Source organism: Cotesia typhae, unplaced genomic scaffold (assembly GCF_013202065.1).
Source record: "Cotesia typhae breed Kobodo isofemale line unplaced genomic scaffold, CoteBio_Ctyphae contig_123, whole genome shotgun sequence".
Taxonomy (NCBI): domain Eukaryota; kingdom Metazoa; phylum Arthropoda; class Insecta; order Hymenoptera; family Braconidae; genus Cotesia; species Cotesia typhae.
The window spans coordinates 3,397,362-3,419,567 of record NW_027423715.1 but is presented as its reverse complement, the minus strand read 5'-3'; the positions used below and the strand labels follow the sequence as shown (position 1 = coordinate 3,419,567).

Here is a 22,206-nt window from a genome sequence, read left to right as displayed (position 1 = left end):
AAGCGTCGTAGAACGAGAGGCATTTGTCGGTCGATCGCTTTGCTCACGAATGACATTCTCTTCCGGTTTAACCCAGTGACAGTGCCGGCTTACCACCACCAGAATATCTATTTCTCGTGGGAGCTCAATGTGTGAGGGTGTGTGAGATTGCCTCTACATTCGTGTCAACTGCGATGCAGCGGGTCTAGGGGTCTAGGGGATGCCAGATAGGATAGAATAGGCGTGAGCCATTTTCTTGCATCCCCCATCTGTAGGACTTTATGTCCATGCTATATACTACACTAGTATCACTCTCACACACACATATCGATGAGTTTATCCATCAGACCATCACTACACTCCAAAATAATCCAACTATGACTCCATCACTTCCCCATGTATTTGTCATTGATTCTCCGAAATTCATCATTGCCAAACTATAGGGTAAACATTTTATATTTGTTCATCATACAGTCCAGAATTTGGTTGGCCATGGTTATGGGCCCAGTTATCGGCTGCCAGCAGATTGAAACTCCCAATTATTCTCCCTCTCCCTTCCCCTGACTCTAATTTAGTGAAATTTTGATTTATTAAAATTTAATAAACAATTATAACTAACAGTAAATTTAAAAAAAAAGTAATTATAGTGTGTTTTCCCTAATTCATTTTAAAAGAGACTTTTCCAATGAAATAGTATAAAAATAAACCATGAAACGTGCTTTTAATAGACATGCAAGGTATCAATAAAGAGCAGCTTTACGGACAGTGTTTAGTCTATTCAGAGCATCAATAATAAATGAGAGCGTTGTTGACAGTAAAAAGGTAATAATTATTGCTGTAATGTTTAAACTTTGAGGGTAGTTTCCCAGCGAGGGCTTGAGGGGGCAGCACTAGACCCAGAAAATCCTGCACAGAGGGCGGAGCCATGTGGCGGTCGATATGAAACACCCCTCAATGAAACAAGCTCTGCACCCTGTGACTCGGCTGGAGTCTGGCTCTCTCACCCCCGCAACTGTTCATCTCTTAACCTCTCTGTTGCTGTCGCAGCTCGATTCATGTCCCTCGCCGCTCACCGCTGATGGACTTGCGCCCCTCGAGGCATATACCTACACGGCTGTACTACGCCCTTACATGCACACCCGGACCCACACACCCTAATCCGTCATAACCGCGAACACCGTGGGCGTGGACGTCCAAAACGCGAGTTGTCTTTCTTATTCTTAGATTATTTTACTCCTTCAGCAGACGATGTAGGTGTAGGAGCAGATACAGGGAGCTTGTACTTGCAATTGTGCTTACACTTGGAGTTCTTTTCCACTTACACCCGAGAAATCTCGGCACTAATTCCCCTGTTTCGCTTCCTATCCTCTTTTTCTTTTGTTCGGGCACCAGGGACCTGGGAAAATAGTAAACCCGATATTTCCTGTCTTGCAACAGAGATATAAAATGCTTTATGATTTTTTAAATAAAATCCAGAGATACTCAATGAGACATTTTTCTCAAGATGTTTATTGTTCGGTGCTCTGCTTTGTTTCTTTATTATTATTTTACACAATAAACTTATTACATGCTTAATAACTCGGTCTTTCAAAATTAAATGACTTTTTTATTTACACAGGCATTATTGACTTTGTTATTAAATATTATAGCCGTATCTTCTTTCTAATCTAATTTAAAGAACAATAAAATTTTTAAATAAATTAGTTTAATTTGAATCCTCTTCTAAAAAGTTGATGGCCGGATGTCGTATCGTTTTACGTCACTTCTGTGACTATTTTATTCGGTTGTTGATTTGTCGACTGAGATTTTTGAGTGGTGGGATTTTTAAAAGAATGAAGGCGAGCGAAGCGAGCGTGTTAAGTCTAGTTCTATAAAAGGATTTTTGAGTAGTTAATAAATTTTATTAAAAGTATCTATTAATAATTAATGAACGGAAGGACAAATAAAAATAAAAATCGACGCGGTTTTTAATTCTAAATTGCTTTCTCTTTTCGGAACGATGGCTTAATTAATAATAGATTAAGCGAGTTAGAGCGAGCAAGTCGCTGTTACGTAACTAACATGGTCACAAACAACAGGACGTAATGTTCGGGATGGATTGGACAGGACACATTATAATGAAATAAACAATATATTTAACAGCCAGATAGCCAGAGGATATCGATGATATACATACAAAGTCTACTGGAATTCATCCCCGATAGAGAGTATACTCAATATGTCCTGCTCGCTTGCTCCTGAGGCCCACATATTCTCCGTCGCTGAAATATTATTAGTGTATCTGTATCGTGAGAGTTTGCGAGATTATATCCCCCTCGGGATTAATATGTACTTTAGCCCAACATAAAACGATAGACCAATAGTCGAGCAAATACACGATAGATATATAGCTAAGTATCGTTCAGTGTGTGTGTGTATTATATTATTTTATATTGTACAGACAAAATGGACACATTTTTTTACAATAAAAACGTTAAAAGAGATACATTGAGCAGCGACTCGTAAATACTTTTATTTTGTTTATAACACAACTGGCAAACTATAGATTTTACTATCGGGTTTATGCACACTCGTTATGTATTTATACACATTTTCAACAGAATAAAACTTTTAATAGGCATTAAATTTAATTTCCCGAAATAAAAGCAAAAATGGATGACTTTTATACGTGACTATTTTCCGCACGTTCCAATCCTTGAAACTTTTTAAAATATTATTCTTGTTTAAAATAACTTTTCCCTTGTTGCCGATTGTTATTCAAACTTTAAAAATGTCATGTGATGTGATGAAAATACTGATTATTTTAATGTCAATGTATGCGCAAAAAAATAAATTCTTGGTTCGAGGACAAGTTGTTGGAATCTGAGAAATATTTAGAATACTGAAATCATGAAGAATTTCTTAGATTGAATAACTTTTTTCCATGACAAAGACTCGACTGTTTTTGGGATCGAGAATCTCTAGAGCAGCTGCGCAAAAAGATGAATTTTTCTTTTACAAAAAGTGAAACTAGTTGAACTTTGTAAAAAACTTCACGCTGTTTTAAAGTGAAGAATTTTTAAGTTATAAATCTAACTGAAACTTTTAAGCTGTAAGAATGTTATTAAGATCTAATTTTTAGGATTAATTAGTCTATTTAGGTGATCTAATATATTTTTTATGATCTTCTATAACCGAAAAGCGATGGAAATTTACCGCTAAAGAATTACCAAAATTTTGAATTATTTAAAAGTATATTTAAAAAAAGTCATTTGTATTCAACAGAGAGATCTAAGTTTTTTTTTTTTTTTTTTTTTTTTTTTTTTCCATTTAAAGCAAAGATTGAAACAGAAAAATAATGTAAAATTCCTTCAAATATTTCAACTCAATTTAACAAAACTTTCGAAAACTTATAGACTATTTAAATCCCATTATGTCAAATTCTAAAAACTAACATCCTAATTTCCATAAAGTTACAAAAAATATACATATATATTTTTTTTCCTGTCGATTGTCATTATCGAATTTAAAATAAAGTTTTTCTTAAAGTTACAGAACATCGACTCAGAGCGTATAAGACGTGAGAAGTTACCAAATAGGAGTAAAGGAAGGGCTTGCCGAGGAAGAGCTTCGAAAAATTGAATCGATGCAGTTGCCATTTCCATTGTACTGTGTGGAAACATTTGAACGTGACTCCAGGGAGTTTAAGATGCCAGACGTCTTCCATTCAAATGGATAATAAGCAAAATCGTGGTAAGTTATAACACAAGTTAACTTACATTAGTGTTAGCGTAACACAGTTCTCACTTGTTGTGCGGATGTATTGCCGTTTATATAACACAGCCGCTAAATATCCAAGTCGATAACGAGGGTATTTCCATCGGCTGTAAAACTTGGAGTCTGATGACGCAAAGAGATAATTTTACTTGCTCTATATTAGTGTTATCATCGAGTAAAATCGGTTATATTGCCACTCATAACTGAATATAACGATCTTCCTCATTAATATTCTATTTTGACTGAAATATTTATTAATGTACAATATAATCCAGAGTGTAGATATTATATATTACGTATAAATAACTTTTGATGGCTTTCGAGTCATATATTTATACGCGGTATGAAATGAGTTATTATTGTCGATGGAAAAGGCGAATTAATGTCCGTTGATTAGTCCCGTCAGTCGGAGTAAGTTATCAAATGGAATCGTTATTATGCTATCGATCAATATCACTCATAATTAACGAGCTGATAATGGGTGTAAAAATACTACTTGTTTAATCAACCTCGTGTTCAATATTTAATAAATTATTTCATTTAATTAAACTCGTGTTCGTGTTGTTATATAATAAATTTTATGTATAATAGTAATCGCGCTTGTTAATTAATAATTAACTTTTATTTTTATTAAAATTACTGGAATCAATAAATGAAAGCAAGCGTTTAATTACAACTATTAGAGGAAATTTAGAGCCAAGAGATTAGATCAATGCTTACGTAGAGTCTTACAGATTTTAGTGATTAATATTGATTTTTGGCTTTTATCTACGAGCTTAAAAAATTCTTTTTAAACATCACAAATGAATATTATAATATATATTATTTAAGCATCGCGTACTCTGCTTTTGATCTCAAACGAGTGACTTGGCACATCAGTTGCAGAGCTCAATGGTAATCTCGTTGTTTGATCACCAGAATTTTTATTAAAACGGCGTATAATGAAATCCTAATCCGTATCCGTATTCACTCTCAGCCTTTCATATTCATATATTAATGCCAAAGGAGTGTCATAAATAGACAGCCAGGCATAAATAGAAACCGGGAAAGTTATATATAGCCAGCAAATCGGTTAAGCGAGTAGAAAGTCCACGACAACAATGCAAAACACAACTCAGTACAATAACAGCCTGATATCGATTAATTAAATGTCTTTGTGCATAAGTATAGTGTAATAAGAACAGAAATCGACAGACTGCGTACCTGATATATCAAACATACACCCAGAATTTATTATTTAAACTGGTGAGCGATTATAAACATCACGGCCAATGAACGAGATTTGAGAGCATAATCTTAGGAGCCCAGGATAACAGGAGGTGGATAAATTTCAAATTCTATCCACGTAGCACATGAATCCCAACCGGAAAGAATAATATCATCTCCCCTTAGCTGTTTCTGGCTTATTCCCGTCCCCTTTTAAGCTGAAGCTCTACTCACCCTACTCCATGAGCTTCAACCCCTTTTCACCATCGAGGATGATCCATATAAACCTTATCCTCTGCTTCTCTCTGATTAGATACCCGTGTTTCTATTCTCCGTCACTCTCTTTCTGCGAAACATGCCCGCAGAGCCCACAATCAACTGCTTGGTGAGTACAGTCGAGTATAGAGTATACACTGTAGATGAGAATAGGAGTAGAGTGTCTCGTGTCGAGGACAAACGCTCATCCACAACGACCACCCCAGTGTCCCTTTCCCTAGTATTATTAATAGCTTTTGAGATCCTTGCTTTTTTAACAGTCTCCGTCATCAAAACTAACTTTTGTATTACTCCTCGCCTACTCTTTTTCATTATTCTCTTTGTGTCAGTCCGAACAGTATACATCGTATTCCTGCTCAGTTATCTTCATAAGGGTTAATAATCCAAGTACCTCGTGCTACCAGGTGTTTCCACTGAGGATAGAGCTTTTGATTGATTGTTTTGTTTTACTTGGGTTAATTTAATGAAAGATTGGAGGGCTTATTCATGAGAAACTTTAATATTTATGAAGAAATTACTTTCAAGGCACTTTTTTTTTTTTAAATTGTAACAATTGGTCCTTATTTTTCTATAATTGAAAAATTCCTTAGTTCAAAAATTATTTTATTTGATCCAAGATATGATCAAACTCTTTAAATTAATTTTTTTTTGTTGATTAATACTTTTATTTTGCTGGAATAAATTGAAACATTTAATCACGAAAAACTCGGAAATTTCTGAAACAATCCTCGACTTGGAAAGTTACGTATCAAATGTTGTGAGAAGGATCACAATCTGTTGATCTCTTGAAAAGATATAATCAAAAGAATTTATAAATTATAATATTCGTCTTTTTTCCTAGAATGTTTCATAATGTACCGGTTTAGGTCCTTTGTTTTTAAAATAATCTCAAATGACTTCTGGATGAGATCATTTGTATGATATATTTCTTGTCGATGTTGAAGTCTCTTAAACTTTGAAACTATTGATAAAGTTATATCCTCTTAGCAGTGAATTTACATGCTACCAAAAAGTAATTTATATGAAAAAAGGAACTGAATTATTCAAAAATGAGACTTGAAGACGTTAAATTTAAAAAGTTGTAGCAGTAGAGAGCCGTAGTCGGCGAAATCTCGAGTAAGTGGAATGAAGTACGGATGGGCAAAAGAGTGTGTTGTGTATTCATGCGCTTAGACCGATTTCGGACGGACTGGGACTTTCTGAGAGGCAAAGAGAAAGAAATTCAGAGACACGACCACGTTGAATCCGTACACTACAGCACTCGAGACTCCTGGGGGCTTTGGGCTTAAGCTTCGTGGAAGGTAACTGCACCTTAACCATAGAAAGAGGGAAAGAGAGCCAGATACTCGACGGCAGAGTGGATAACCATCGACTTGCCTGGTTTTTATCATCCCTCTCTCTCAATCTTCCTGATCAGTAAGAATAGAACAGCCTGGGCTTGGACGAGAGGCCAGAGAGAGACCGAGGAACGGAGCCAGAGCAAGAGGCTCCACTCGGTATTGAGAATTTGAACAAGTGAAATACACGGTGGAATGGGTCGTGGAACGGCGAGAGATAGATAAAAAAGGTTCTCCAAATAAAACTAAAAGAATAAAAAGATGGATAAATAATAAAAATAAAAGTAAAAAGGGTATAAAGATAGCAAGTGAGAGAACAAGATGAAGAGACAAAGAAGTATAATCCTTGTTCGCTCACGGGAATCAATGACTGAGAGCTGCTGCGAGCAAGCACCCAAGAAGAAAAGTTAACAGATTGGTAGCGATTGATCTGAGACTCGAGCGTGCTCTGAATTTTATATTTATCCTTTTATTTGAATTTTTAGCTCCGCAACACATTTTTCACTAAAATATATTTCTAAATGCTAATATTATTCTGATAAATCTTATATTACTTTATATGTATTAAATTGTTTCAAATAAAATTATTCTGTCGTTTTTTAAACAAACCTCAAATATCGAGATGCTTTTTATGATTCCATCGATTCGTTTTTATTTACGTGTCATATATAGATACTAAAATTTTTGACGTCAGTATTTAAAGTTTTGAACATACTATTTACAAGACTATCTTTAATCTCTAACGGAAATATTTACTTGTAGATCAATCAATCTTAAATCAGGTCAAAAATGATCAACAAATTGTTTACAAGGTAGTAAATGATTGATTATACTTTACTGTAAAACGAAAGATGGATTTTATATAAAATTATAAAAATAATTGACATTAACTTAAAGGCATTATAAGGCATTAAACCGGTCTTCTTATGTTGTTGATGATCGTGTCAACTGTGAATATTAGACGGATATAATACTGAAAGAGTAGAGCGGTAGGAGGGAGCAGAAAAGTTGTCTCGATGAGCCATCCGCGAGTTAAGATGAGATCAGCTGAAATGGGCGAGCAAGTGATAAGAGTAATTAGATTGGTGGAGGGATAAAGTGACGAAGAGGTAAATAAAATTAGTGGCTGACAAGCCGGAAAGCCATGGGATACCATCTTCAATTTCCGGACAACTACAACCGTTGGGGAGGATCAAGTGAAGGCAAAGCGCCAAAAAGTATATAACGCAATGTCTCACGTTGCTAAGTCGAGGCGGACGAAAAAGAGCAAGAAAGAAGAGGAAATGAAAGTTAAAGGGGAATAAGCTGTGTGTTGTGTGTTGTATGTTTGGAAGAAGGATTTTGGGGGAAACCAGCTTGTCCCTTTTCCCTCCTGCGGTTTTACTTCCATCCAGTGTGCTGGCTGTTGTATAGACAAAGGCTCCACAGCTACAGACAGATCCACACATCGAAGTTTGTAGTTTGAGTTTGGATCTGTATTATGTCCTCTTACCCGGCTCTCTTCGGTCCTGTAGTGACTGTCTCAACAAAAAAAAAATCCAAATAAAAGAGCACAAAACACAACACACACTGGTGCTCTGATGAGATCCTCCGAGCGACAAACATCGTTGTTGTATATATAGGATGGCAATTAGGCGTCCTCGGATGCATTCACCAGGAGCCAACTTATCACTAGATGCCAGTAAAAGATGCCAATAAACCGGGAACCATTCACGGCTGAAAGCTTAAATATAAATCTCAAACGTTTTTCTTTCACCGACAGACATAACACCAGCAACCACCATAGTACACTCCAAAATATTATATAGATATATATATATTTATATAATGTTGTGTCAAAATGGCTGACGGGTTTTTTCCCATCCGGCGTTTTGTTTTTCCGGTGCGTTCATGTCTGATCGATAATATCAAATTTCCAGAGTACCTTGGATACCGAGTTGAGTCGAGTTGAGTGCCTGTTCAGTTTGTAATATCGCCTCTCTGATATCATACAGGCGTATAAATATTATCAATATATTTATTTTTATTTTTATTTTTATTGGACGTCTTTTTGGGATTATGGAACCAAAAAGATGTGTAATATCTTTACTTCAAAGGTCTCCCATTTCATGTTCGGCTTCAAGGGGATAATAATAATAATAATAATAATAATAATAATAATAATATAATACTTTTTTCCATAATTGAATCTCATATTTACCATTTTGCTTCGCTGATAAGTGATTCGTGTCTTTATTATCGAGAGTATAATAAAAAATTACTCAAAAATAATTTTTAGTTTTAAAAACAATCTAAAAAGTAGAAAATTAAATTTTTTTAATAATTGAAAATTTATTAAACATAAGGAAAACTGTAATTTAACTTCACCAGATGTAAAATCGATAAACTCTCATTACCACATAATATAATTTATCTCCCACGTCGTGACGTCGTGGGCATATAGATTACACCCGTCATCATTGACGTCTTAGCTCGGTGTTGTATATTGTATCCGAGGGGAGACAGACCACGTGAAATCAATTTACGGATCGTAAAACTACGAGTTAGTGGTATATAGAATGTTCTGCAGTGCCAGAGATTTAAACCGAGTTAAAACAAGCTTTTAGAGTGTCATCATTATTCCACACTATAGCAGTATAACGAGAGTGAGAAAAAGATGAAGAAGAAGGGAGGAGGACAGAATTGAAGAGAAGAGAAGAGATACATAAAGTGATACCAAATAAAAAAAAGTATCACAAAAATAAACACTTTTAAAATGTGACTCGTTCTTTATTCCACAAAATCCATAGCATAGTTCTGGCAATTCCAACCTCGATTTAATTTCCATATTCACGAGAATCGATTCTGTTTTATCCCCACCAGGGCTTTTGTGCTCTTCTCATTCATCTTTTTCCCTTATGCTCGTCAATTCACTTATAAACACTATCTCTATACACACATGTATATATATATATTCTCATATTAAATGTGTGTATGTTGAAAATAAACGCGAGAGAGGCTTTATTTTTATTTTTATTCAGATTTCATTTTTTCGCTGTATCAAGTGCATCAGTAAAAAAGCAATATGCGAGCGAGAGGAAGAAGACTGAAGAGCGAGGACGTTAAATATCAATCAACATTGTCTGCAATGAAAATTAAATGATAATGCGCTGAAATTTATGTTTGAGGACAGAGTTAACAGCGACTCTTGACTTGACAAAGGCTTAGCTTCAAGTGGTGTGTGGTGTATGGTGTATGGTGTATGGTGTATGGTATCAACTTTTAAATCTCTAATCTGAGGCTCTTAACGAGAGCCCAAGGTATAAATCGTCTCTCGCACGCATTCGGCCAATGAGGCGGTGCGTGGGTGGCCAAGCGGTTACTTTGTGAACACGCGACCTCGGCGGTGCAATAAAGGCGCCCAAATACGCCTGTGGCGTTTATATAATGTACATATGTATTGCGTATACATAAAAAACACTTTTTTTAGCTCCAATCCTAATCAGTCGAATAAAATTATTAAATAAAGACTAAAAGTATATGACTCAATGAATGATAAAACAAAAAAGATTTAAGTAGAAAAAGTCTTTGTTAGTTTTAGAATCCCAAGAAAGATATTTTTTACTTTGTTTACTATTTTTATTTTAGTTTAAGGATTTTTTTTGCTTGATATTTATTTTTTTTTTATAATAAAACTAATTTTTTATAATGTTTTTTATCAACACTTTAAAACCCTTAGCATTTTCTTTCATCATTTCCAAAAGATCATATTGAAACAAAACATGAATAGTCTGTTACAAATAACGAACCGAAGCAATTTAAAAAATTTTTGAATGCTTATTCTGCCTTCTGTTGATACAAAGTAAATTAATTCTTCCACGAATCAGTTAGTACTCCAAAAACTCTGAAAATAGTAGAAAGAACGTTTAAATTAGCTGTGATTGAAGAGTCACTTGTGGATACAAGTACATACGTTAAATTATTGAGAACACCCTTGAGAGGACCCTCAAGCGTTATAATAAGAAGCAACTTATAATATTAACTCTAGCTGCACTAATTCCGCTTAAAATAAAGCAATATTTAATTCATCCGTAAAAAAACTCGGATGGACAATAGATTTAAGCCGTCTTAGTAGAGAAACAGAAAACAGACAGGCTTAATAAAAAGACCCCGTGAATTAAAGATCTTCAGATAAACAAACTTTGCATTTTAATCTCCTTCCCAGTTTACTTTCCGACCTTTTTCGAAATTCAAATCTTTTCTTCTCGCAATCTTGAATCTTTAAAAAATTAATTTTTTACCAACTCAGTTATAAAATTACACAACAAATCAAAAGTTTAAATTTCTTTTCAAAATTTACAAAAACTCCACCCAGCAGACTGCCGGCTCGACGGCCCTGAATCCGAGGCTACTCGAATGTTCACGATTCCCAGCGACTTTAACCCGAGTCCGACCCATGTGTTGTACCAAGTGCTTTGTGACGCGGGAGGTGCATTTATTTTTGCCAGCATCCTCTTCATTATCATTATCACAGACCCTTTTGAAGATTTAAAAATTTTTCAAAAATTTAATTCCTTGATTTTGGTCCAGATAAATTTAATTTAAGGAACTTTTTACCGAGTGGGTGCGTTCAAAATGATTTCTAGTATTGATGTCAGTATTCTTCAGTTCTGAAGCAAAGAAGTAATTCATTATTACTGTTACTCTTATTATTATCCATTTCTGTGCTGTTAAAAGCACTAAGATCCGTCCGAGTATAAGGGGATAATATAAAAAGTAGTATAGTGGCTGTGTGGCCATCCTCTTCCTTTTCTTCTCTTTTCTTCTGAGGAACGGAGATAAACACATCAAGAATATAAACAAGAGGGTGAGTGAGTGAGTTGAAAGATACAAACTCAACTCACTCTACTTCTTCGTTTATAAAACTAAGTGTGTATGTGTCTATGTGTTCTTTAGCAAGTATGAAGGAGATGACGTGAAGGAAATACCGGTCTCTTATTTTATACATATATATATTGAGAGTCATGAATTGAAAACACAAGCATAAAAAATTTAAAAAACTTTTTTTTTTTTTTTTTTTTTTTTTTTGTAAATTGGGGTGAAAAATGAAATAGTTGTATTATTATCGCAGCAGTAAATAAAAAGCAATAATATAATACGAATATGAATAGATGGATGTTTTAGCACAGCTACCGCGCTTGTGTGCAAACGTCTCTTTCTCTGTGCGCCGGGTGTGACGAGTAAGTTGCGCGAACTGAAAGAGGAAAAGAGATGGATTTATTTCGGGAGATACGCGGAGTGAAGGCAGCGGACGCACCCGCTGTTGGTGAAAAAAGGGTGTGTGTTAATCGAAATACCTAAATAGTTGTTGTTATTAATAATCATAACAATAATAAAGCATTGATGGATTATTATTACGAGTATGATGATCAATTATTAATGATAAATTATAACTAATTGCTGTATTGATTACCAGTGAGTGTGTGGTGAATAATATAAGTTGTTATTTTAATTTGCAGAACAAGTGCACTCCCGGTTGAAAGTGATTTGTGGATTACCAGGGATTAAAGGTCTTGCCAGTCAATAGTGCTAAATATAATAATAATAATCATCATAATAATATTGTATTGGAGGTGAGTCCCAGCCATATAGAAGAGAAATGGAGCAGGTGCATTGCAGCCGGTCTTCAAAGACTCTTTCTTCGACACGGTCCTCACAATGGTAAGTGATGCTTTAATATTGTTGTTATTATTATTTTTGTGGGTAACTTGTGTAATTGACACCATCGCAAGCTGTACTAAGACGTAAAATGTCATTGCATTTATTTATTCATTTTTGGATTAAAAATTCAACGATAATAATGATAAATTTTATTTATTTATTAATAATTGAAGGAAAAAAATTTTTGATCAAATTGAGGGAAGAATTTGTTTTTTTTTTTTTTTTATTTTTTTAAAGTCAAAGAATTAAAAAAAATTTTTGTCAAGTTTAATATTGCAAAAAAAATTTTTTAATTTTTGGAGCGCTTATGAACTATTGTTATGCTTTGCAATAAAAAATGGAGAAGAGCGGTCACTTGAATCTAGAGGCTGGTTATCGTGTTTGCGGTGGCGATATTATTTCTGTTAACACGTACATCTACATCCTTTAAATAAAGTGTGTATTAATAATGCTATACATGTAAGTTGAGAGCGAATGCTGGGTATATAGTACATTATATATTATATAGTATACGATATATAATAAAGCTTTGTCTCTTAAAACGATGTATACTTAGTTGCGCGTGCGCGAAAGCACCGCGTGTGTGTGTGTGTGTGTGTGTGTGTGTGTGTGTGTGTGTGTGTGTGTGTGTGTGTGTGTGTGTGTGTGTGTGTGTGTGTGTGTGTGTGTGTGTGTGTGTGTGTGTGTGTGTGTGTGTGTGTGTGTACAGGAGGTGCATAGAATTTTTAAAGGGCTTTTCACTTGAGGCTTAACGTGGTAGGGAACCTCAACGGCGTCCTCGTTCTCTTTGAGTTTTGACTCTCATACATCTACATATATATCTGTATTTTACAAAGCACAAAGTGAATATTCTAGTAAAAATCTAAGCCGAGCTGTTTGCTAGTCACCAAAATTTATAATAATTTTTTTATTACTTCATTTTTTTTTTTCATTTCATTTTTAATTGGGAATTTAATATCTTTTAATTATAATTAATATGAATCTTGAGTAGTCATTTTTTAAGAATTTACCTCTTTAAAATGAATATGAGATTAATTTTCATATATTTAATTAATCTGAAACAAACCCGCTCATTAGTAAACGGTCTGACTATTTTAAAAAATTTTTACTAAACTTTTAATGCATAATTATTAAAATAATATTTTTACTCTGCAGTTTTTTGAGTGTAAAAATTTTATTAAAACGGATTTGGGAGGTTTACTAACGAGAGATCTGTATTTGATATGTAAACATAAAATAAAACACGGGCTGTACTAATTTTAAAGGGAATTTTACACTCTGTTGAATAAATATTCCCAGTACGTATTTATTTTCATAAATCTCAGTAATATTCATAACTATCGATTAAAATTGCCAAAAAAAAAGTTTGACTATAAATGCGGTAGTATCTCACGCCATATCCTCCATGATTTTTCATATAATTCTATAAATAAATATAATTTTACCTTGGTAAAAATGATTAACAAGAAAAGTATGAAATATTTTTAATTAACGCTCATTTAACCCGTTACTTTTTAACGAGTAATATCGAAGCTCGGTAAATCAATAATTGGTGATTTGTTATTTGATTTTTGCTGGATATGTGTGTTGATTTTCTACTCACGTAGATATATTGATACAAAATGCAGATAGCATATATAGACGGAATAACGTTTGTAATTACGATTTTGCGGTTATTCCTCCATCTACACATTTATAAATGTACGTACAGATAAATACACATGTACGTACCTTGATGATAAATATATTCAGCTGAAATACACTATACCTACATAGTATACTTGACATAATAAAATGATGCATCGCTCTGTAGGGAGCCGGCATTCGGTTATAGTTACTTTCCCTCTGATTTACCGTTCGCTCTCTCGCATGTATTCGCTTTTTATTTTTTTATTTTTTTTTTTCTGTTTTTTCATACTCGTACTAGCGAATACATATGCATATATATGTTCGTAGAATGTTCAATAAATATATATACAGTCGAGTCGCGTTATGAGCCCTCCTTGTGTCTCTCTCTTATTAACGCGAGTCTGGTTCAAAAACAAAGAAAACAAGCCGGACTCATAACGCGATTCGACTGTATATGAATTCAGAGGAATGAAAAGTTTATCCTCTTATTTGAATTTAAAAGAGTACGTGTTAGGGTTATTCTGCAGTCTGAATATGAAGACTTGCAGGTAATCGTCGCCGCGCACGCGCTAATTGGATAACTAACTTTGCTTTTAGAGTTACACACATAAACTCTAAGGAGTTAATCGCGGCTAACCGATTTCCTACGGAAGCTTGTAAAACATTTATTTATTATTCTGGAGATTTTTAGACACATTTTTGGCATTTTAAAAATTTTTTATCTTAAAAATAAATGATTTAAAATTTTTTATTTCCTTATTTGAGAATTAATAGTTAAATAAATATTTTTAATTTTAAATATTGGATAAAAAAAATTTTTTTAATTTTTAAAATAAATTTTTAAAGTAAAATTTTGCATAATTACTTATTGATAAAAAACAATTATAATTCTCATAAAAATAAAAAGTTTAAATTGGAATAATTATGTTAAAAAAAAAATAATCGATCGTGAATAAATAATAAATACTAATCTGTGTGCTCATAGAAGCAACGTGCTATAAGAAAATTTATACACATGAATAAATTAGTACTATATTACTTTGTTTTGTTCTTGTGTGTCTTGAACGGACTCATATGTGAGTACGTAAAAGTATATATTTATAAATATATGTGAATATGTGTGTAGAGAAGACTGCGTGTTTCACATTATTTACAGAGACTTATAGACAGAGTTATGCGTTACAGTTGGTGAGGGGACACGATAAACCACTCACACATACATAGTATATAAAAGCAACTTTTCTTGACAAATATTTTCAGCAATGTGTGAAGAATGTCCAGTCAGTGCCAGAAAACCAATGTTGTTTCTCGCATCAATGCTCACATATTTTATTATCATATATTTATATTTTTATACTCCAAGTGCTTATGAATAATAAATTCAATATAATATTCATCGCTGAGCGTTAAACACACACCGATAAATTCTAATGCCAGTTGATTTAATTATCTTACAACTGGATGCTGGGTACAGTCGTGTTTGGAACTCTAAATAAATAAAATAGTTTGTCAGTAACTTACTGAGTAAATAAATAAACTATTCAAAACTATGTTAAGTATTAAAAGCATATCTACGGACCAAGTAATTGCGATAAAGCTCACGAACATACTAAAATTAAAATTTTTTAATGAATTTATGCAATCAAAGTTAAGTAAATAATTCGTTGATTGAATTCAAAATTAAAATTTTTTTTTTAATTATTTATTTTTTAATTTTAGCTCCAATTTTTTGCAAAATAATCTTTCAATAATTGAAAATACAATTTTTGTTGCAAAATTTAATTTTTGAATAAAAATTTAATAATAATTGTCAAAAATTTCAGCTTTTTTTTTTTTATAAATTTATTTTCAAATATTAAAAAATCAATTTATAGCAAGAAAAAGCAGAAATTTTTTTTAAGACAAGAGAAACTGAAATCTTTAATAATGTCGGAATAATATCATAAAAATATCGACGTAAGAGTGTATATATATAACTACACATATAAAAATAATGGATGAGAAGTAAGGGGGATTGATAATAACCCTAACTTGGCTGACGCAGCAAACATTTGCGGCATTTCGAGCCGGATCATTTGAAGCAAACAACGATTTAGTCGTTCCGGTCGGTCATTCGTCACGCGCTGCTGAATTTTTCCAATAATTTATTTACTGACGCTTGTAACTATAAAGTTAAACTCATATTTATATTTAACTGAGCAAAAAAAAAACATCGCGCGTGAACAATAATGTATAATATTGATTTGTTATCGTTATCATAAATCGGTCTCAGTATCGACGCTGAGTTAATAAAATAATGAAATGAATAGATGAATAAATAAATAAATAAATACATGAAACGAATTCATAGATCAGTGGCTAAACAAGTGTGAACTCGATTCTTAAATTCCCCGAGTGTCACTCTAGTCACGAAGGAAATTAATTAACGCTCGAACAACCAGCCCAGTAACTGTCAACATCAGTGCTCTGGAGTTGTGTCTAATGTAAAAGCTTCTATATCTAGTCTGCAGAGACATATATACACATACTATATACGTATATGTTACATGTGTAAAAAGTAAATACGAATACAGTATATGAATGTAAGAGTTGTACTTGGGATTGTAAATGTAAATGTAAATGTATATATTAGCAGAGTAGTGTTGACTCCTAATCGGTACGCGTGTCTACACACGTCTCATGTTTTTTTAATGCCGGGTATGCGTCACTTTTTTCAATCCCTTCACTATTTTTTACATTGTAAATTTTTGTGTGAAACGGTCATTCAAAATTTCACACGATCTTTGGAATAAAAAATTTTTTTCTACTCCAAAATTTTTTGATGAAAATTTTTATTTTAACTTTTTAAAAATTCATTTTTTTGACTAAAATTTTATTTTTAATTAATAAAAAGCAAATTTGCAAAAAGATAGAATTAAAATTCAGTTTGAAAATTTTTTTTATTTAAATAATAAAATTTTAACTTTTTTGTCAAAATTTAAATTCTAATTTTTTAAAAATTAAAAAAATGTATAATTTTCCCAGGAGTAAAGAAAAATAATTAATTACCTTCTCCAACTATGAATATTTAAATTCTTCCTACGTAACAAATAAAAAATGAATAATCGAAATTTGCAATTCAGTAATAATCTGGGAATTACGGCTTTCAATTCTCCTCGGCAAAGTTATTGATTGATTGACGTGAATTAACTTATTCACATATGTGTAAAGCGTTGCGTAAACCGGAAAAAATAATTTAAAGTAAATGTAATCATGAGAATATTTGCATGAATTTTTAAGCCTATTGATTGGCTACACTACACTACTTTTCCTCTTTATACCTACAATTATTATTATTATTATTATTATTATTATTATTATTATTATTATTATTATTATTATTATTATTATTTTGTTATTAAATGCTCAGGGGGGTTATCCCCGGAGTCCGATTCTCCGAGGGCCCAGCCTGAGCTCCATCCGTTACTGCTGGACCACTCCGCACAACAAGGCGGTTAGTGATCACAGCAGGCCAAAGTCATTTCCCTTAAGAGACGGAGAGAACCAAGTAAAACAGCCTTCTGCATCCTAACTGCCAAGAACTCAGCTTTTGATGAGCAAGCTGGAACTTTGGCAAGTGAGGATACAAAAGACTGTTTCATCCCTCCTAGGACGCCAACAATCAGGACGACAAGCTTGACACGGTAACCTGGGTAAAGTTTGCCAATTTCAAACAGGAGATCCTGATATATTTGTCTTTTGTGCTCTTCTTTGGCTGAGATGTTGTATTCAGCCGGGGCCGAGAACTCAATGACATAAATGTCACGAGTGGCCTTGTCGAAGAGCACAATATCAGGTTTGTTGTGATCTATCCGCCGGGTTGTTGCAAATGGCATGTTCCAATAAATTTTGCAACTGTCATTCTCAACAACCTGGGGAATATCTCCTGGCAAATAAGGCAGCACTGGTGTCACGTCAATACCGTAGCAATGACGAAGATAGTAGTACAGTACTCTCAGGGCAGCATTGTGACGCTGGATATATGCACCTCTCGCCAGCACTGGACATGCCGACAAAAGGTGCATAAGCGTCTCCGGATGTTGTCTACACCTCCTACAGGACGTGTCCGGAAGCTGCACCTGGAGCACCTTGCTACGGTACTCAAGAGTGTTAATGACACCATCTTGGCAGGCAAATATGAACCCTTCAGTCTCGGACATCAGGCCCGCTGACTTTAAGAAGGAAAACGTCAGCTGGATGGACAAGCCATGATCACGCACGTGTTTAAAGAACACGCTGTGCATGGACTTGTCCATCAGTTCGCCAAGGAGTAGTTTTTCCTCGGCGTTCCTGATGACGCTCTTAAATTCCTCCTTTCGGAGTTCCATAAGAGCGTTTATTTCTCCAAGACCAAGGGTTCTTGCCGCATATATTGCTGCCTTATACAAGAATGACCCCTTATGCGCATTTTCATGTTTATGTACAATTATTATTATTATTATTATTATTATTATTATTATTATTATTATTATTATTATCATCATCATAATACTCGAACGTGATAGGCACATTATCGCGTGCTCATGCACACTGTTAATCATCGAAAAGTCAGCACTGCACCAAATCATTACATATAAATGTGTTGTATGTCTGCAAAAGCTGGTTGAATAATTATTAGTCGCCGATTGTGCCAGCATCTGCCGTCCAATCAACCTCTCTCAAGATCTTGAGGCTTCCCCTCCCTCTGTTCAGTTGATTATCGGTCCTGGAGGTTTAGTTTTTCTGTAGATATTTAATATCTTATATATTTATATCTGCCTCCATTAAATCTACTTGGTGGCTGTCGGGCTGAAACCGTGAAATAATAAAAGTATCCTCTTATTGTTTCGCAACATTGTTCTTGACTGCACTACAGCGGAGTTATTTTTTATTTTTATTTTTATTCAGCTCTCTTGTTCCAACAATGAGTTGTTTTTATTCTTTTTATCGTGATAATAATTATCTAGAACTCCGGTGGTACAGAAGGTGGAAGGTGTAGTGTAGAGTAGAAAAAAAAAAATAAATAAAGCAACATAACACGTAACGATATACATGCTAAGCTTGTTTAACAAAACAAAGAGCTGAGATAAAATTAACACATGCCGGAAGTAATCACGATAATGCTCTGATTAATATCTGACTCCCAATCAATCCTGTCGGTATACATATATAAATATATAGATATTGTATACGTTATTATGTACTCTCGATTACACCGCAATGACGCCATCTTTATCGTTTGATCCTTAATAAATTGCACTGCAGCTGTAATAAAATTATTGATCTTACTTGTTTACAATCTCTGCTGATTCACCGATAGAAGAATTTATTAACTGGTGATGGAATTATTTATTTTGAGTAATTTATTAATTTTTTAATTATTCAACCAATTATTTTTTTTACTTCTTAATAAATATTTTTTGGACTTTTTTATGTATCTTGTGAACTATTGACATTTTTAAAGATATAAGCTCATCTCTATGTTTTACTCATCAATATCTTTCATTTGAGTACCCACATTAATTTTTCATATATTTATATATATTATATATATATATATATATGAAAAATATATCAAAAATGCATGTGGGTACTCAAATGAAAGCTCTTGATGAGTGTAATATCGGGATGAGCTTATTTCTTTAAAAACATTAATAGTTATTATTATTTGATATATTGAAAAAAAAATCTAATGTTTTTTTTAAGTACAAGTGAGTCAGAACAGACAATACCCTTAATATTTAATGTATTTAATATTATTATACGTGTAAAAAAGGAAAAAACAATGCTTGTACCCAGTCTGATGCTTCTCAATCACAACGTCAGTCACGAACGGTAAATTTGAGTCGGGTAAAGTAAAGGCGATGGCGCGCATAAATGTAACCTCGATACGATCCATCCATCCATTCCCATTCGTCCATACACTACACATTAATCGCATCGATCTTTGGCTTTGGTTCCTCTTCCTCTCTCTATATATGTGTGCAATGCACACTGTGCATACGTGTGTATATTATACATTATATATTATATATCACACACTCACACACATGAAAGTCAATACGTGCGTTGCGATATACATAAAACATGACGCCGGTAATATGCTCACAGGAACGCCCGCGAGAGAATATTTCCATCCTTGTCTTTAACCACATGCTATATATTTATACACACACAAACACACACACACACACACACATGGCTGTAATAATTTGTGTGTTTGTATAATAGGCACACATGTGTGCTGTTTCGGCCCCTGGATAAAATTTAATCGCCAGTTAAATCCGGAATTGACGAGTAGAGGCTTCCGTTCATTTGCGCGCCAGCCATTTCCGCTGTACTATTATTATTATGTTTATACATATCTAATGCTTCTGTATGATCGAGTACAAATTCTACTGAAGAAAATCCTATAATTTTCTTAATTAAAGATAATGGCAATTTTTTTTTTTTATTTTTTATATAAATCAATATTCTGCTTTTTTTATAGAAAATTTAATTTCCTACAAAAAAGATTTCTTATTATTTTTTCATATCTCCAATATTTCGCCTAAAATAATAATAACAAATTATTTTATTCGAGCGTCAATTTTTTAACAATTAACCAAATAAAATATAAAAGTATTTAAAAGCAGCAATATCAATATCAATCCCATCAGTAAACAGTTTTTATTACTCAAAAAAAATATCGAGTAACATAATAATTTCACAAAAGTTAATTCCCGATTTTATTCATTAATCGATTGAGCCAATGATTGATGGGAGCTTGCCACTATATGACACACAATTTAAGATAAAAAAGATTCAACATATGACGATATACTTTTCATCCCATTTAATGTATCGTTTGCTGGTTTTTTTTTTTTTTTTTTTTTCCGACTAGTAAATTTGTGGAAATGACGTGGCTCTTTTCATCATCGTTTCTATCGACTGTCCACAATCGACTATCCACTATTCTCCATCGCCCGTCTTTCCCCGATCAACTAAAACTAAATACGTCCCTCTATATCTCTCTTCCATCACATACCAGCGCTGTAACGTAGTTATTTTCGCGTCGATGGTCTATCACGTGCCCGAGTGATCTCAAATTTTTACATAAAATTCATCAAGCTCAATTTTCGTGTCTTAGACTAATAAAATTTCAATTTTTCTTTTTTGAAGGAATGAATGTAATATAATTTATATTTTTCCCGTCTTTGAAATAACAAATTATCCCATTAAACAGCGATGCGTGTCTTTGAAAGCTTTTTTCCATCAAAAGATCTCCGAGCGAAAGAAAGTAAAGGGAGCACTAATGCAAAAAGAGTGATAAACAAGTAAAGGGATTTAAAGTATTCGAATAAAGTCGACGTCTGTCGGGCTTGTATGCTCACATTGCAGCTGTGCTGATCGAGCTAATGTGAAGACAACTGGGATGATATTGTCCTCACTGCGTAAAGAATTAACAGTTAACAATTTTAATCCTCTAAAAAAAAAAAAAAAAAAAAAAAAACAGTCGCAAAATTCCTTTTTAAATTTTTCAAGCTGCAAAATTTTTTTTCTAACATTAAATCATTTATAATTTACCGTAAAAATCCGAGAAAATTTGTAAATACTAGAGAAGGCCAGTATTTTCCCAGCAGAAGTCTACTAGAGTGAAGCGAGCGCAGCAAAATGGCTGCCGGTTTAAAACGTTCGAGTGTGCGTGCTTGGGCCTGAACTCTCCCCCTCTTCCAATACATCCACATATTATGTATTATATCCTTCACTCTCACACAAACCAGCCTGGAGGAAATCAAAATGCAAGTGTTGGTAACTGCGTCTAGCCCTTCGTCCTTCGACACTCAGCTTTCAGAGTTCCCTGCTTCCCGGTGCTGGCATTACAACCTTTTATCGTCTCGTCCTTATCCTCTTACTTGTTATTTAATACTTGTTCCTTTTCTTTTCTTTTATTTCTTTTTCATGCCAGCGATTCTCCCTGCACACACACACACACACACACACACACACACACACACACACACACACACACACACACACACACACACACACACACACACACACACACACACACACACACACACACACACACACACACACACACACACACACACACACACACACACACACACACACACACACACACACACACACACACACACACACACACACACACACACACACACACACACACACACACACACACACACACACACACACACACACACACACACACACACACACACACACACACACACATTCCCGTCTTTGCTTATACTCACTATCGCTCTTAATACCATCAGTTGTATGATACATAAAAGTAAAA

General features: G+C 33.7%; 1 protein-coding gene across 1 annotated transcript in view; it reads left to right on the top strand.

The window, feature by feature from the left end:
* Nucleotides 1-12,099: 12,099 nt before the first annotated feature.
* Nucleotides 12,100-22,206, top strand: part of LOC141537276 (uncharacterized) — a 78,913-nt gene continuing 68,806 nt past the window's right edge. The window contains exon 1 of the mRNA XM_074258184.1: nt 12,100-12,254. The gene's annotated coding sequence lies outside the window, so the exon portion shown is untranslated. The remainder of the gene's footprint in view (nt 12,255-22,206) is intronic.